Source organism: Malus sylvestris, chromosome 15, assembly GCF_916048215.2.
Source record: "Malus sylvestris chromosome 15, drMalSylv7.2, whole genome shotgun sequence".
NCBI lineage: Eukaryota > Viridiplantae > Streptophyta > Magnoliopsida > Rosales > Rosaceae > Malus > Malus sylvestris.
Genome location: NC_062274.1, coordinates 50,313,237 through 50,331,298, shown reverse-complemented (window position 1 = coordinate 50,331,298; position 18,062 = coordinate 50,313,237). Strand labels below are relative to the sequence as shown.

At 41.2% G+C, this 18,062-nt stretch overlaps 2 pseudogenes; one reads left to right on the top strand and one right to left on the bottom strand.

The window, feature by feature from the left end:
• Positions 1-261: 261 nt before the first annotated feature.
• LOC126602268 (uncharacterized) lies at positions 262-18,001 on the bottom strand (annotated as a pseudogene).
• LOC126602254 (long chain acyl-CoA synthetase 5-like) lies at positions 10,071-12,364 on the top strand (annotated as a pseudogene).
• Positions 18,002-18,062: the final 61 nt, after the last annotated feature.

Here is an 18,062-nt window from a genome sequence, read left to right as displayed (position 1 = left end):
ATGGTTTTCAAGAACCAAAACCCAAAAGTCAATAGGAAACCGAATACTTCGGTATTTTTCGGGATTACCAAACAAATGGGATTTGGAAACCAATCCCATATCGAAAATTTCGGTATTTTTCGGGATGGGATTCCCGAACTTCAGGATGGTTTTGGTTTGGGATTTTTCGGTTTGGGTTTGGGACTTTTTCGGTTTGGTTTGGGATTTTCCGGAATTTTTTCCAGCCCTACCATGTAAGTGACAAAATAAAAAATAGAAAAATTAAAAACCACATGCCATTGACTAAGTAATTAATTGACACAATTTAAAATATAATACCACAAAAAATTTGGAATATGTGCAAATTTGTTTCTTGTAAAAAGAATTCAAAACAAAACCATATATATAAATATTGTAGCATATTATCACAACAACATAAGTGGTATAGTGGTTAAGGCCTTAAGGAGTTAAATGGGAGGGGTTCGAACCCCTCTATGCTCAAAATTGAGACTTTTCCAAATTTTCAGGAATTTTTGGACTAATATCGCGATATTATATCTAATATAAATATCACGATATTTTGACGAAATATCATTGGATACTCATTAAAATATCGGTAACTCAAAAAAAACGAAAATATCGGCGATATTTCGCCGATATTTTGGATATTTTCTTCCATGGTCATGACTGCATGTTGGTGGCCTATGCATGCGACCAATTAGATTCATCGTTCAGAAATGCACCCACACATGTTGCTCTATACTCGAGTAGTTCATCCTCTTCAAAACTTTCCATTATTGGCCACATCTTTGACGCCACAATCAAGCTTGCATATTCATCATCCTCATAAAGTGTTATGCTAATATATGAATATTTTCCAAGTACAAACTAACAGGAATGACAAAAGATGTTAATGTACTCACGATCCTGGAGCTTGTTGTGGGCACTTGTGGACAAGCACCATTGGCCAATCAATGTGGATATCTTTTATACTTTGAAATGTAAGTTTTTCATCATTTGACATTGGGTACATTTTCCCCTCCATCACACCACTATCAGGGTGGAATAAACCCTTCACAATAACTCCCTCACGAAGTGCAAATATCGAACGCTTTTGATGATGTTTTAGGAATTCCATCACCATCTTACTCTGCAAGGATAATGATGAATCAACCACTACGTAAAAAAAAAAAAAAAGTAATGGCATAAATGTTTTTTGATACATACAGGTGGGTGATGTAGTGTGGAAATTTCAAGTTTACCGATTCTGTAGTGTTCATTCCGTGTGAAAACAAATAAGCTTACCAATTGTACAGCATCGTTAAAGCATGGATTATGCAGATTTCCATTTTTCGGAAGGCTTGGATTGTAATGGTACCACTTCCCTTCTATGGTGTCAAGTAGAGCTAATGTGTAGTGGTCTTCAAAACCATGCCTTATGGGAAAGAATATCATGTCATACTTGCCAAACACTTTAAGCAATGGGTTATAAAGAAATGTTTCAAGAGCCTTTAGGTTGTTGGAGATCTTGAAATCCTGTAGGCATGACAATGATTAAATAAAATGGACCCATTTCACCCAATACAAAGTTAATACTTAATATTTGAAAACAACTAAATATCTATACCAACCCATATATTTGCAGACATGAAATACGATTCCTTTTGTATCTTCTTATCATTAGCTTGGTGCATGTGTAAGATATCTCCATATGCATCAATTGCCTACAAAATCAAAACATTATGCAAAAACACAAACGAAACTAAATACATCAGTATTCCAAACAAGTTTTTATTACTCTTACATTTGTAGTGATTGCTTTGTTAGTGAGTAAGAACAGAATATCCTCCTGTAGGACGATAGCTCGATCACTTTTCCATAATGTAGTCCTGTTTGAAAATACAAAAAAAATTTACTATTGATAAAAACGCTCGCACAATCAACAACGTACCAAAAAGAGAAATAAAAATACATATTACAATAGCAACTATTAACTGTAGGTTTCTTACCCTAGATATTCACTGTTCATACATTTCTCGAGCCTGTTGAAGTCATCATCATCAAAGTATGGACCCACAACGGTTTTTTTAAGTTCAAATATGTTTTTAACAACATCTGTGTTATAGTTCTCACCTTCATCACTGGTAACACCCTTTTGTTGTACCAATGGATGCTTATCAACAGTCTCAGAAGCACTATCGCAAAAGGTGTTTTTCTCTTTCGAATTTTCAAGCATTGTTTGCATAGGAATTGGTTTCTGCACATTCTTCTTTTTACAAATCTTTTCTGTGTCAACTCTTACCTTTTTTCGACTGACATCATGGGCTGCAACACTGCACTCAAATGAGTTTCTTACCCGTTTCATACTAGTTTTTCGCTTTTTAATAGTGCTTCCATAGCTAAAATCAGGTAGTCTGCGCCTTATCCTGCCTTCTCTTGTTTTGATTCGTCTGTACATGGAGCACTGTGTAAGTACTGACAAATATGAACCCATGTTCTGTATTTCAGCCAACTGATTTTTCAATTTCTTGTTCTCTTCAATTAGTTTATCTATTTGTACCCGTGCAGCCTCCAAATCACAATCAGCAATAATCAATGACTCTGTCAGTACATCCACTTTTATTTCAACCGTTTCACATCTAATGTCCATTTCACTCATTCTAGACGGCGGGTTGCTCTTTTCAGCTGCATTGTCATTCATCCCATTTGTTGCAATCACAAGTGGGGTGACATTCGGGGGAAACTTGGATGATGGAGAACAAAAATCTTGTGTTGCAATGAGTTGCCAATTTGGAGCATCAAATTCAGCAACGTTAGTTGCTGGACTATGTGGATCGGCGTGGTCTTCATCCTCCTTATTAACAGTTTGTTCGTGTACATCATCCAGTTTTATGGGTACATTCTCATCATCTGCGTGTGCATAAAGCACCATCTCATGGTTTACGTGTGACCGCAAGTTGAATCAATAAACAATGTCACTTGACTCGAATGATTTTTATATAATGATAATAAAAAAATTGCTATACCTTCATAGTGGCAAGATCTATTACTATAAGTTTTTCATGGAAATCTGTCATGCTCCACCTTAAAAAGCTTGGGCAGATGTTTTCCCTTCCAGCAATTTTGTTACACAATCCCGTTTTTTCACAAGCCCAAAACTGTTTCACAACCATATTAATAATAAGACATTAAATTAACTATAAATATACACAAAAAATTGCTTCAATATGAAGTCACTTACCAATAATGCAACCACACAACCGTTAACTGAACTTGGGTTGACTGCCCTGTGAAGTGAATTGAACAGACAGTCAAAAGTAGCCGCTGCCCAATTGTACCCACCAATTTGATCAAGGTCTTCGCATAATTTTACAACGGTCCATGAAATATGTGTTGCTGTGTTGGAGAATAGTAGAGAGTTGCAGAAATATAGGCATACCAATCTTACAAAATCCTTTTTAGTTTCTTCTGCATCTCCCGTAACTGATTTAATAAGTGCGCCCTCAACGTCACTTTTTGTAACCCGATCCTTTTGAATGCAAAAATACCTTTTCATAAATGCAGTGTGTTTCACTCTCACACCTTTCATACCGGTGTGCTTAAGTATGGAACCCATGTTAGGCAAGCCAAGAATTGCAGCTATATCACTTGGTGTTAACCTCGTGTAAATGTCCCCAAACACAAAGAACTTCATATCTTTGTTGTACTGCTTTACTATTTTAGCAACATCTGTGTCAATTTTTTTGCAAAACTCATATGTAACATGACCATCACGATATGCCTTAAACAAGTTCCAAAATGGTGTTTTTTTTCATCTCTTCGTCATGTCAGTCTTGAATAAATCCTTCTATTTTCGGGTACAACTTAGCAAAATGAAGAAGGCTTGAACGATACCTCATAGTTTCTTGTACCTATCCAAAACAAAAACATTTAAATTATTGCCCAAATCTTCATCACACTATTGTGTCCAACTGTAGACATCGAAATTTCGGTAAAATAAATGTTGATCAATAATTAAAATTTCAATGTTTATGTGTCACATAAATTTTACACATAGCATGTGACTAAACGAAAAATCAAAATAAATCGGAAAAGTCATCAAACAGGACACGTGTCAACACCTGGCAGAAATGATTTATTTCATCTAATTATTTAAATCCAAAAAATCAAGTTTTGGATTTCTATAAATAGGAGGCCAAGGCATTCATTTTGGACACCAATTGATAACCAATTCACCTCAGACCAAAACCTTGAAGCTTTGAAACTCCAAAGCTCCTAAGCAAATCCCGAAGAATCAAGAAAGCCCTATTCGTTCTTCGTCAACTCAACCTTCAAGATCAAGCCCCAACGGCCCTTGAAGAACTTCCATCAATTCAAGATCAAGCCCCGACGGCCCTTGAAGAAAGTGTCCATCGTTCATCACTCGTTCATCCCTAGATTAAGCCCCGACGGCCCTTTGGATCCACGACGTCAACAAATTTGCACAACTGTTCATTCCAAGATCAAGCCCCGACGGCCCTTTGGACCAACAACATCAAATCCATCCCTTGCAAAGATAGAATCAGAGGCTAAATTTGTAGAAGAGATTGTAACCCCTAAATCATCAATACAAATATTATTTTGTACACGTGTTCTTGTCTCGTTCATCGCAGGAATTTCCGTGTTTACAAATTGGCACGCCCAGTGGGACCATCTCTACCTCTCATCTCTATCTTTGAATCAGCAAAAAGCACAAATGGCATCAAAGAAGGCTCAAGTTGTTCTCGCAGCCAATGCAAGGAACAAGAACGTTATCACCGTAGGCGGTGTTACTTCGGGCGTCATAACTCGAAGCAAGGCAAGAGCTCTTTCTGCCGCATCTTCCACCTCTGCATCAACTCCGCCGAAGGAACAAGAGCACCTGAGGCATGAACCTGTGATCACTCTGGCTTCACTAAAGGCGCCAAGGAAGGAAAGCCTAAGGAAGTACTCTGGTTTCATGCTTTCCGATGCTGACTCAAGAGGCAACTCAGTCATGCAAGTCATGACTACTGGAGCAACTTCAGTCGATGAGCAGCTGGCTCATATGAATGAAACAATCGCAAGGCTAACACGGATTGTGGAAGAAAAAGACCAGCAAATCGCCGCACTCGTCAACCAACTAGATGTAAAGCCCGACGTGAAAATCGAGCAAGGGGATGGTTCAGTAAAGAAGGAAAACGACGAGGATGAAGAGCCGCCGGTGGAGAAAATCGATGTGAAATTGGAGCCAGGCCAAGCAGAGGCACTCATGGGATCTCTTTCTATCCAACAACTGCAAGAGATGATAACCAGCACCATCAAGGCGCAGTACGAAGGGAGCTCACATACCTCATCATTATACTCAAAGCCCTACTCCAAGAAGATTGATGCCCTAAAGATGCCAAGGGGTTATCAACCACCAAAGTTCATGCAGTTTGATGGAAAAGGAAACCCGAAGCAACATGTCGCACATTTCGTCGAAACCTGCAACAATGCAGGGACGGAAGGAGATTACCTCGCCAAGCAGTTTGTGCGCTCGTTAAAAGGAAATGCCTTTGAGTGGTACACAGACCTGGAGCCCGAATCCATCAACAGTTGGGAGCAATTAGAAAAGGAATTCCTCAACCGCTTCTACAACACTCGCTGCACTGTGAGCATGCTAGAGCTGACAAACACAAAGCAATGGAGGGATGAGCCAGTCGTGGACTACATCAACCGATGGCGCAATCTAAGCCTCGACTGCAAGGACAGGCTCTCAGAGATCTCTTCGATCGAGATGTGCGTCCAAGGCATGCAATGGGGGTTACATTATATCCTTCAAGGCATCAAACCACGGACATTTGAAGAGTTAGCCACCCGTGCCCACGACATGGAGCTAAGTATTGCCCATCACGGGAAGAAAGAACCGATCACCGACTTCAAGAAGGATAATGTGTTCTCCTCAAATGTAGACAAGACTGGGAAGAAACCCCCCAATGAAGCGTTCACCGTCAGCACTGCTGCCGTCAAGACCGCCTCCGCGCCTATCAAGATCTCCTCCAAAACCAAAGCAAATGAGATAAAGAAAAGTGAACCTCCTCGCACCCAAGAAAGGTACAAAAGCACCTTGAGGGAATTGGAGCAGAAGGTATACCCATTTCCTGACTCAGACATGGATGCAATGTTAGACGACTTGCTAGAAAAGAAGGTAATCGAGCTACCCGAATGCAAGCGGCCTGAAGAAATGAATCGCATAAACGATCCTAAATACTGCAAGTACCATCGAATCGTGAGTCATCCTGTGGGTAAATGCTTCGTCCTCAAAGAGCTCATCATGAAGCTAGCACAACAAGGGCGAATCGAGCTCGACCTAGAAGACACGGCCACGACACACACTACTACAATTGCATTTGGATCTTTCAATCCCGTGCCTCTCCAAGCAGCACCTGACCATTCCTATCAATGCTCAAGTTACACGATACCTTCTGCGCAACCATCACCGGGGGTAAACGAACAAGATGCACATGTCGATGATGAAGAAGGATGGACATTGGTGACCTACAAAAAAAATAAGGAAACCAAAACCACAAGCCATAAGACAAAAGGTGGAACAAGTGAGAAAGCACTGTCCCCGCAACAGTAGGAAGCCCAAAAGAAACGTAAAAGTTGATAAGCCAATGTATGCTGGGGAACCTATGGAGCAAGAGCCACGCATTCCTATCTCATTGCACGAGTACTTCCCGAATGACTTCTTCCAACAGTGCACTATCGCTGCATGCCACATGGTCGAAGTAGAAATAGAAGAACCTTCAAAAGGCAAAGATATCACCACTGAGGGAGAAAAAACTCTCACTCTCGAAGAAGGTCTGCCAACACACTTTAGCATTAAGGAAGCGCTGCGATTACCAAAGAAGATGCGAATAGCATTAGCAGCGGTCTTGGAAAGTCCCAATGACCACGAAGTGCAAGAAAGCAAGAACGAAGGCTTCAAGCTTCGGCCACATGAATATGCCACATGCTGTGCCATCGAGGACACAATCCATTTCACCGACGAAGACTTGCTGCTAGGATCCAAACCTCACAACCGTTCTCTCTTCGTCTCTGGGTACGTAAGGGAGCACAAAGTCAACCGCATGCTTGTGGATGGTGGATTAGCCATAAACATCATGCCAAAGTCAACAATGACTACAATCGGCATCAAGGCGGATGAACTGTCCCTAAGTCGTCTACTAATTCAAGGTTTTAATCAAGGAGGACAAAGAGCGATGGGCATGATCCGAGTGGAGATGACTATTGGTGAACTCAAGTCAAGCACGATATTCCACGTGATTGATGCAAGAACTTCCTACGGCTTGCTCTTAGGAAGGCCTTGGATCCATGCAAATGGAGTAGTACCGTCCACCCTTCACCAATGCTTAAAATTCTACCGAGAAGGAGCGAAGGTGATCTATGGCGACACCAAACCATTCACCGAAGCTGAATCACATTTCGCAGATGCCAAGTTCTACATGGATGAAGACATGGTGCCCGAAGCTCTTCCAAAAGAGATCAAATCCACGGGCAAAGCAACACCTAAAAAGCAGGAGTGGCAAGCCATGCCCAAGAAGCAAGAAGAAGAAGCCATGTCGTCTTTAAGCAAGAACGATGATGAGCTTGCTAAACCTGCAACAACCAAAGGGAGTAAGACGCCCTCAAATGTACTAAACACACCCGTTTTCCGATACATCCCGATGTCAAGAAGAAAGAATGGTCAATCCCCATTCGAAACCGAAGCAAGCAAAGCCGATGCACAACGGTACATGGATAATGTAAAGTTGCTCAAGACGAATGCAGTTCTACCTCTGACACAGCTAAGCAACGCTAAGGTTGCAAGATTACCACAAGGCTTCGTAAAAGCTCTACCAAAGAGAGCGGAACCAAGTTTTCTCCCAACCAAGAGGACTGAAGAAGGTTTTGATCCGAACGCCTACAAACTCATGTCAAAAGCTGGGTACGACTTCGCTTATTCTTCGAATCCTGGAAAAAAGGTTTCAAACACAGTCAACAATAAAGAACGTGACCTCACCGAGACTCAAAAGAAGTTGAAGAAGCATGGTTACGGAGTTAACAACAACAAAGTTGGACTTGGCTTCACACCAAATGCACCCGTGAAGATTTCAAGCAAAGCGAAAAATGCTAGCACTCAACACATTAGCGTAAGCATTGAACAAGATCAAGAGGAGCCTAAATCCACCCCTCGAACGCCAGTCTTCGATAGGATGAATCGTTCAAGACCCAGAGCGTCAACCCTTGATCGCATTAGTGGTCAAAACTGAACCTCCGTTTTCAAGAGGCTTAACAGGCCAACCTCCCGAAGCTCTATTTTTGAAAGGTTGTCAAAACCTAATAAGCAAAGCAACACGGCTAGCTCTCCTCCTCGTCAGTCAGCTTTGGAAAAACTTGAAGACAACATGAAGTTTTCTGGAAATAGGGAAACAACGTCAAAGGAAGAAAAGCTCGACAGGCTAGCAGGAAAAGGTGATATTCGAAGCTCGATTCCTTCAAGGATGAAGCGTCAAGCAATCTTGGAGGTTAACGCAAATGGACCACTGATAGTAAGAAGGTGCACCATCATCCATACTGGACAATATGCATACCAACAAACCCAAGAGGACGACATTAAAGAGGAAGTCCAAGATGTCTTCCACATCATGATCCAAGAAGGCAAAGAAGACGAGACCCTTGAAGAAGATGTCACTGCTGCACCACCACAACTTGAGGATGGGGGGCAAGCCACGGTTGACGATCTCAAGGAGCTCAACTTGGGCACAGAAGAGGAGCAAAAACCTATCTTTGTAAGTGCACTGCTAAGAACAGACGAGATAGATGAGTACTACCAACTGCTATCAGAGTACAAAGACGTCTTTGCCTGGACTTACAAAGAAATGTCCGGCCTTGACCCTGTCATCGCTGTGCATCATCTTGCAGTCAAGCCTGGAACACGACCAATAAAGCAAACTCAAAGGCGCTATCGATCCGAGCTCATTCCACAAATCGAGGCAGAGATTGACAAGCTAATCGAAGCAGGATTCATTCGAGAGGTGCAATACCCCAAGTGGATCTCCAACATCGTCATCGTCCTTAAGAAATCTGGACAAATACGTGTTTGCGTAGACTTCCGGGACCTCAACGACGCTTGTCCGAATGACGACTTCCCCTTGCCAATCATCGAAATCATGGTGGACGCAACCACTGGCCACGAGGCACTGTCATTCATGGACGGCTCTTCTGGATACAATCAAATTCGTATGGCTCTCGAAGACGAGGAACTAACAGCATTCCGCACTCCAAAAGGTATCTACTGTTACAAGGTGATGCCCTTTGGTCTAAAGAACGCTGGAGCTACATATCAACGAGCAATGCAGAAAATCTTCAATGATATGCTACACGAGAACGTAGAATGTTATGTGGACGATGTGGTGGTCAAAACAAAGAAAAGATCAAATCACTTGAAGGATTTGCGAGTAGTGTTCGAAAGGCTGCGAAAATACAACCTCAAGATGAACCCGTTAAAATGTGCGTTTGGCGTCACTTCTGGAAAGTTCCTCGACTTCATTGTCAAGCACCGTGGTATTGAAGTGGACCAATCAAAAATCAAGGCCATTCAAAGCATGCCTGAGCCAAGAAACCTGCACGAGCATAAAAGGCAACACCAACTGCTCCTTGCCTGCACGAGCTGAAACTGCAACACGGCACCAAAGGCTCCTCGCCTGCACGAGCCTAAACTGCATGGCACTAAGCTCCTGGCCCGCAAGAGCATAAACTGTGTACGGCAAAATCATCAGAAAAAAAAAATGCATCTGAACTACGTTTTGACTTGATCTTTTCCTTGGAGGGGTACGTAGGCAGCTCGAACATTAAATTTCGAGTTCAGTCACATCAAAATAAAATTAAAAAAAAAATGTTTTATTAATGAAAGTCAATTTCATTACAAGGAAAAAATACATATGTGATTACTATGTATCTAAAAAAAAAAAAAAAAAAAAAACATATGTTTTATGTATTTAAAAAATATATATATATATAAATAATAAAAAAAAAGAAAAAAAAAAGATTTCTTTTACATACATATACATACATACATATATATATATATATATATATGTATATGTATGTATATCCATCAGCCCTCAAAAGGAGGCCACCCAGGCCCAAGCTCCACGCGTCTCCCTCCAGCTCTTCTCCACCGACAGAAAAAAAGTCAAAGCCCAGGCCTCTTTCCAATTTATTTGCCCAGAAGCCCAAAGACTGGCTGATGTCATAGGCCACGCAAGAGGCCCATTCTGCTTCTTAGTCCATCGGATCGTGCTGATGAACCTCAACACGCTGAATTCGTCAAGGTCGACCTAGCCGCACTCTCTGATCTCACCCAGCTGCAGATCTAAACGACGCCGCTAGACACCGGCACCACCGAGGAGCTCCTCCGCCTCGTCCCCTGCGCCAAGGCCAAAGGCGCCTTCCTCATCTCCGTCACCTACGTTGACGGCAATGCCCTTGCCTCCTCTCTGCCTTCTCTCCACCTTAAAACTGTCTCTGCCACCAAGGGCTCCAAAATCAGATGCCGGAATCGAAACAGTTGCGACGGCGGCGCCAATCTCCTGCATCCACACTTCACCCGAACCCCACCTACTAGACGTGGTGCGCACACCCACAACCGCAAAACCACCACCAAAAAAAAAACCAAAGCGAAAATCCCCAAAGCCTTCCTTTTGTGGTCCTCTCCTCTCTGCGTTTTCCTGACTCACTGACTTAGTGAACTCGTCTTCGTCTACAAGTAAAAAACACCACCTGCAACCGGCAGAGCCTCTGAAATCATTTGCAGATAGAGAGAGGGTGCTCCGCGCGATCCGACTGTGATTTGAGAAATGGCGGCGACGAAGTACAAGTATCTGGTAGAAGTGGAGAAGGCCAAGGAGGCCAAGGACGGCAAGCCGTCACAGGGACCTGTGTACCGGAGCCTGTTCACCAAGGATGGCTTTCCACCTGCGATTTCCAGAATGGACAGTTGCTGAGATGTTTTCCGCAGGTCAGTAAAAAAAAAAAAAAAAAAAATATCCCAGAAACCCCATGCTGGGTCGTCGGGAGATTGTGAATGGGAACGCTGGTGAATATGTGTGGCTAACTTATAAGGAAGTGTATGACATGGTAGCCAAAGTTAGAAATGCCATGCGCGGTTGTGGTGTGGTCGAAGGAGACAAGTGTGGTATATATGGTGTCAACTGCCCGGAATGGATTATGAGCATGGAGGTTTGCAATGCTCATGGACTCTATTGCGTGCCTTTATTATATGACACTTTAGGTGCTGGTGCTGTGGAATTTATCATATGCCATGCTGAAGTTTCAATTGCTTTTGCTGAAGAAAAGAAGATACCTGAGCTGTTGAAAACATTTCCTGGTGCGGCAAAATATCTGAAGACACTTGTGAGCTTTGGTAATGTTACACCTGAACAAGAGGAAACACTTGGACAGTATGGAGTGACGTTATATTCATGGAGTGAATTTCTGCAATTGGGAGAGAATAAAGAGTATGACCTTCCAGTAAAAAAAAAAAAAAAAAAAAAAGAAAGAAAAGTGATATCTGCACTATAATGTATACTAGTGGAACAACTGGTGACCCCAAGGGAGTACTGATATCCAATGAAAGCATCATTACTCTTCTGGCTGGGGTGAAGCGTTTGCTAGAGAGTGTAAATGAACAGCTCAGTGAGGAGGATGTATATCTTTCATTTCTTCCCCTGGCACATATCTTCGATCGGGTGATTGAAAAGTTATTTATCTGGACTGGCGCCCAAATAGGGTTTTGGCGTGGGGATGTCAAATTATTAACTGAAGACATTGGGGAGTTAAAACCGACTATCTTCTGTGCTGTTCCACGTTTGTTAGACAGAATCTACGCAGGCTTGACACAGAAGACTTCATCAGGCGGCTTTCTGAAAAGAAAAAAAAAAAAAAACCTTGTTCAATGTTGCATGTTCATACAAGTATCATAACATGCAAAATGGCCATGGGCATGTACAGGCATCTCCAATTGCTGACAAAGTTGTGTTTAGTAAGGTAAAGCAAGGATTGGGAGGTAGTGGTGGAGCTTCTTCCTCTGTACCTCCGCCATGGTTGCTGCTTTTGAATGAGATTGACAAAACCAAAGTTTGTCAACTCACACCCAAAGGCCTTCTCTCCGTCCGTGACAAACAACAACGAAGAACTTCAATAAACCGCCGTCAAACGACTAGCCGGTCATGAAGCCTCGACTGCAGCTCACCGTCCGTCGAGTTCCATCCCTACAAAGCACCATATATAAAGAAAAAAAAAAAAAAAAAAAAAAAAGGTTTTCAAATGGTGACCAGCCACCGAAAGCAAAGAAAAGAAATGATTGACAGGCACCATCCAAAAGGAAATGACAAAAAAAAAAAGAAAAAAACAAGAAAGACAGGTCATGGTGTATGCTACTATTAGCAAGTATGAAAAAGGAAATAGGTCCATATATATATATAAAGGTTTTCAAATGGTGACCAGCCACCGAAAGCAAAGAAAAGAAGTGATTGACAGGCACCATCCAAAAGGAAATGATAAAAAAAAGAAAAAAAACAAGAAAAACAGGTCATGGTGTATGCTACTATTAGCAAGTATGAATAATTGAAAGGAAGAAAGCAAGGGGAAGACGACGAATTTCATTCTAAAAAATAGGGAGTAAAAGAATAGTGCACATCAGGTACCATCTAAATAAAAAAAAAAAAAAAAAAGGAGTAACACATCTTAGTCAGATATATGTTTTAGTACAACATACTGAATAAAATAAAGCATGTCCATTGATATCTCTAAGAAATTACAAATGCGTAAAAAAAAAAAAAAAAAAACCTTCACGAATGTCACTCATGAGAAGCCTCAGTACTTGAAGCCTTAGTACTCGGCGACTTATGTGAAGCCTCAGTACTTGGCGACTTATGTGAAGCCTCAGTACTTGAAGCCTTAATACTCGGCGGAACCCTAGAAGAGAGAGGCGTTGGGGATGGATTATTCGGAGCCTCAACACCTGGTCGAACTTCAGATGACGAAGGCAAAAGGTCCCTCTGGAATACATCCACAAATCTCCGATTGTCACTTTGAATCCGACCTTCGGAGTCCAGCAACTGATCAAACTTCCTCTTCATGCTCGTCGAATAATTATTTGCAAGCACATGCAATTCTCTATTCTCATACTTCAGCTGTCTGATCACTTGATTAAGAACTACCACCTCGGCTGTCAATGATTCAACCTGGCGAGTTCGAACAAGTAAGCGTTGGCTCATGTTGGAAACAGAGTTCGCACACTGGACACTGAGAGCCTGGGACTCTCGAACAACTAATTCATCGGACCGTTGTGAAAGTATCATATTATCTGTAGGAGTGATAAGGTTTCTAGCTACAACCGTAGCCGTTGCTGCATCCCTCATTACAGAGTCTTCAACTGTAAGAGGGCCATTAGAAGATGAGAAGGACGGGCGCTATATATTACCCTGACGCGGTGCACCTGCGTCACTGCTAAGACTCAAATCTAAACAAATGTTAGATGGGTTAGCCATTTTCAAAAAGATGGTAAAAGAAAAAGGTTGGAGTGAGTAAAAAATCTCAGAAATACAGCAAGGACTATTTTCAAAGGCGAGCAATCTTCAAAGCGTGCAGGTCGAAAATGATTGACACCTCTTTAAAAAGAAGAGGCAGCACAACCACTTGTTCAAAAAAAAAAAAAAAAAATTAAAGAAACGTCACTCTTAGAATTTCAAAACCCGGATTTTCCTGCGTAAAATCCGTCAACACTTTTCAGACGCAGTTTCAGCTTTCGGCTATCACGTGCAACTTTGCCAGAGATCACTGACAAGGTTGAAAACGTGTGGAGTCCATCATACTCACCTACCCGACTGTTGGCCGACAAAGCATGGGAGACAAGGCACATCCACCCTGCCACTTGCTGTTGGGAGCTCACCATATAATTCGACTTCCATCCTCTATGGCAAGACACACATCCAGCCTGACTCTTCTTCCTTGCCGAAGGCATCTGCAACCAAAACTCAGTTTTCTTCCTCCCTGGAAACGCTTCTTCAGCTAAATCACATCAAAGCAAAGGTATCTCATATCACTGGGGTTGAAAGCAAGAGTATCTCATAGCATGCTTTCACCCTATCCTTTTCTTTGTCCTCCCTCTTCACTACGATGACAAGGATAAAGAAAGCAATATGTCGGAACCTCCACTCAAGCTCCTGGTAAGGAACCGACTGCTTGGAATCTTTCCTGATTGCTTACCTAGCACTGCTCTCGAAATACCCATTGTTTCAACATCTTATGCTTCTAGAGAAAATACCACATCTGCCTGAAAAACAGATAAGGCAAGGGAAAATGATACCTTGAAGCATGTAGAGACAAGCACAACAAAACACGAGTCGATTCATCTGTTACTTCTTCAAAATCAAAAGTATCTCATATCATTAGGGTTTCAATCACTCTGGGTTTGGTGGACCTGTTTTGACCCTCAAATTCTTGGGTCGACCCGCTAGACGTTGTGAGCTACACGTGCCGATTTACCACCCTTGAATCAAATCCTTAAAGATCAAGTCACCAACTGGAAGAAAAGCCCATCAATCTTGAAGATCATACCGTTGACCAAACTGCTCAGGTGTGAATTAGAAAGATTGAACAAAGCAACAAGTCGTCACTTTCACCTCGTGCTTGCTTGCAATATGTTCGAGTCAACCTTCAAGAATCAAGCCTCAACGGCCCTTGAAGAAGTTTCCAGCCAAATTCAAGATCAAGCCTCGACGGCCCTTGAGGAAATCACAAGTCCGATTCAAGATTAAATGTCTACCACCCTTAAATCAAAACCTAGTTCAAGAATAGCCTGTGGAAAGTCAACAATTGGAGGAAACCAAAAAGTCCTCCAAACCAGTTCAAGATCAAAGCTGTGGAAAGTCAACAATTGGGGGAAACCAGAAAATCCTCCGAACCAATTCAAGATCAAAGCTGTGGAAAGTCAATAAGCGTAACAAAATACGTGCCGATTCACCCACTACCAAAGCAAAAGATCATCTACTACATGAAGCTCCTTGTGGTCCAATTTCAACCTTCAAGATCAAGCCTCAACGGCCTTTGAAAAGAAATTTCAAACAAAGTTCAAGATCAAGCCCCAACGGCCCTTGAAGAAATCACCAACCCAGTTCAAGATCAAGCCTCAACGGCCCTTGGATCAACATTTGCAGTAAGGGACTTCAAAACGCATCTTCTACACGTGATAAGCACATGTATACGACGCGCCTTGAAGTGGGGGCATTTGTAGACATCGAAATTTCGGTAAAATAAATGTTGATCAATAATTAAAATTTCAATGTTTATGTGTCACAAAAATTTTACACATAGCATGTGACTAAACGAAAAATCAAAATAAATCGGAAAAGTCATCAAACAGGACACGTGTCAACACCTGGCAGAAATGATTTATTTCATCTAATTATTTAAATCCAAAAAATCAAGTTTTGGATTTCTATAAATAGGAGGCCAAGGCATTCATTTTGGACACCAATTGATAACCAATTCACCTCGCACCAAAACCTTGAAGCTTTGAAACTCCAAAGCTCCTAAGCAAATCCCGAAGAATCAAGAAAGCCCTCTTCGTTCTTCGTCAACTCAACCTTCAAGATCAAGCCCCAACGGCCCTTGAAGAACTTCCATCAATTCAAGATCAAGCCCCGACGGCCCTTGAAGAAAGTGTCCATCGTTCATCACTCGTTCATCCCTAGATTAAGTCACGACGGCCCTTTGGATCCACGACGTCAACAAATTTGCACAACTGTTCATTCCAAGATCATGCCCCGACGGCCCTTTGGACCAACAACATCAAATCCATCCCTTGCAAAGATAGAATCAGAGGCTAAATTTGTAGAAGAGATTGTAACCCCTAAATCATCAATACAAATATTATTTTGTACACGTGTTCTTGTCTCGTTCATCGCAGGAATTTCCGTGTTTACACCAACTTCCACATGTATTTATGTAACATATTAGTAAGGGAGCAATATACTTTGAACGTACCAAATTAGACCCACAGACAACACAAATGTACCCGAACCATCTTCGTGAGTGTAGGTGCAAACTACATCATCAATATAGGCCATGCATTGATACCATTACTAACATTAACAAGTTTAAAAAAAAATTCAATATGTTGAGAATATACCTAAAATAACTTCAGAATCCCATCGTTTATCAAAATTTTCAAGTTGGTGAAAGGGCCATACACACTTTTATGAATATTAGTAAAATGAAATCATATCCCATCGTTGAGAATGAACCCTTGCTTACAATGCTTCAACTCTATAAATAATAAATTGTACCCCATACCTCCTAGGTTGTACCCCTTCTTGTTAATGTCAGTACAAAAATTCATACTCCCAACATTGAAAATGTACCCCTGCATTCAATGCTAGCTGCAACTCTAATGCAATTGAATTCATGTAACCCCTCATACAATGCTAGCTGCAACTCTATAAATATTGAATTGTACCCCATGCCACCTAGGTTGTACCCCTGCTAACAATGAATTCAACACTACAAATAATAAATTGTACCCCATACCACCTAATTTGTACCCCTGCTTGTTAATGTCAGTACAACAAATTCATACTCCCAACATTAAGAATGTACCCCTGCACTGACACCATATACTTTGAATGTAATGTACCCCTGCACTGACACCATATACATTGAGAATATACCTACAATAACTTCAGAATCCCATCGTTTATCAAAATTTTCAGGTTGGTGTAAGGGCCATACAATCATATCCCATCGTTGAGTTTGTACCCTACTAACAATGAATTCAACACTATAAATAATAAATTGTACCCAATACCACCTAGTTTGTACCCCTGCTTGTTAATGTCAGTACAACAAATTTATACTCCCAACATTGAGAATGTACCCCTGCATACAATGCTAGCTGCAACTCTAATGCAATTGAATTCATGTAACCCCTCATACAATGCTAGCTGCAACTCTATAAATATTGAATTGTACCCATGCCACCTAGTTTGTACCCCTGCTAACAATGAATTCAACCCTACAACTAATAAATTGTACCCCATACCACCTAGTTTGTACCCCTGCATTGTTAATGCCAATACAACAAATTCATACTCCCATACCACCTAGTTTGTACCCCTGCTTGTTAACGTTAGTACACAGCCCCTCACACAATGCTAACTCCAACTCTATAAATATTGAATTGTACCTCATGCCACCTAGTTTGTACCCATGCTTGTCAATGTTACTACAAAAAAATTCATACTCCCAACATTGAGAACATATCCACGCCATCTACTGCCCCCAACTAAACAAATATTGCATTGTACCCCCTGCCAACTAGTTTGTATCCTTGCCTACAGTTCTGCAACTCTCAAAATATGGGCTTAAAAACTTTTCAAGCATTTTTATAAACACTTGCTATGCATGGAAAATTTTCATATGCAAAAATTCTCATTCAAACATTTCGACAAACACTTGGTATACACCAAAAAAAACACTGCAAAACCATAAGGTACATGCTGAAATCATTGAAGTTCCCAAATACGTGACCAACAAAATCATAAAAGAATCATTAATATATACAAAATCAATTGTGAACGATACTACGTTCTCGTAAATATGGTACAAAGATTATAACATCAATCAGTATGGGTGTAATTTCAAAAAATGGAACAATACCTCGAATTTTAGCTCGTCAGCGTCGTTGGGTCTGTAAGTCCCCCTGCAAAAAATTGCGCTCGTTCGAATGCTCGCGGGAAAAAATATGATTTTGACTCAAATCTTGCCGAAAATTGAATTTGAGGATTCATATCAAAGATAATAATGATGAATTTGCAGTTACGAAAATCAGAAACTGAAGAAAATAGCGTCATTATTTGGTGCAACGGATGCGTGAATTCAGTTCAGCAAGCAAAAGAGGCGTTGGAGGCGTTAGAGGCGTAAAAGTCATGAAATAAAAACACAGTGGGGATAAAAAAAAATACAATAATTAACTATTTTAGTAAAATAACAAGAAG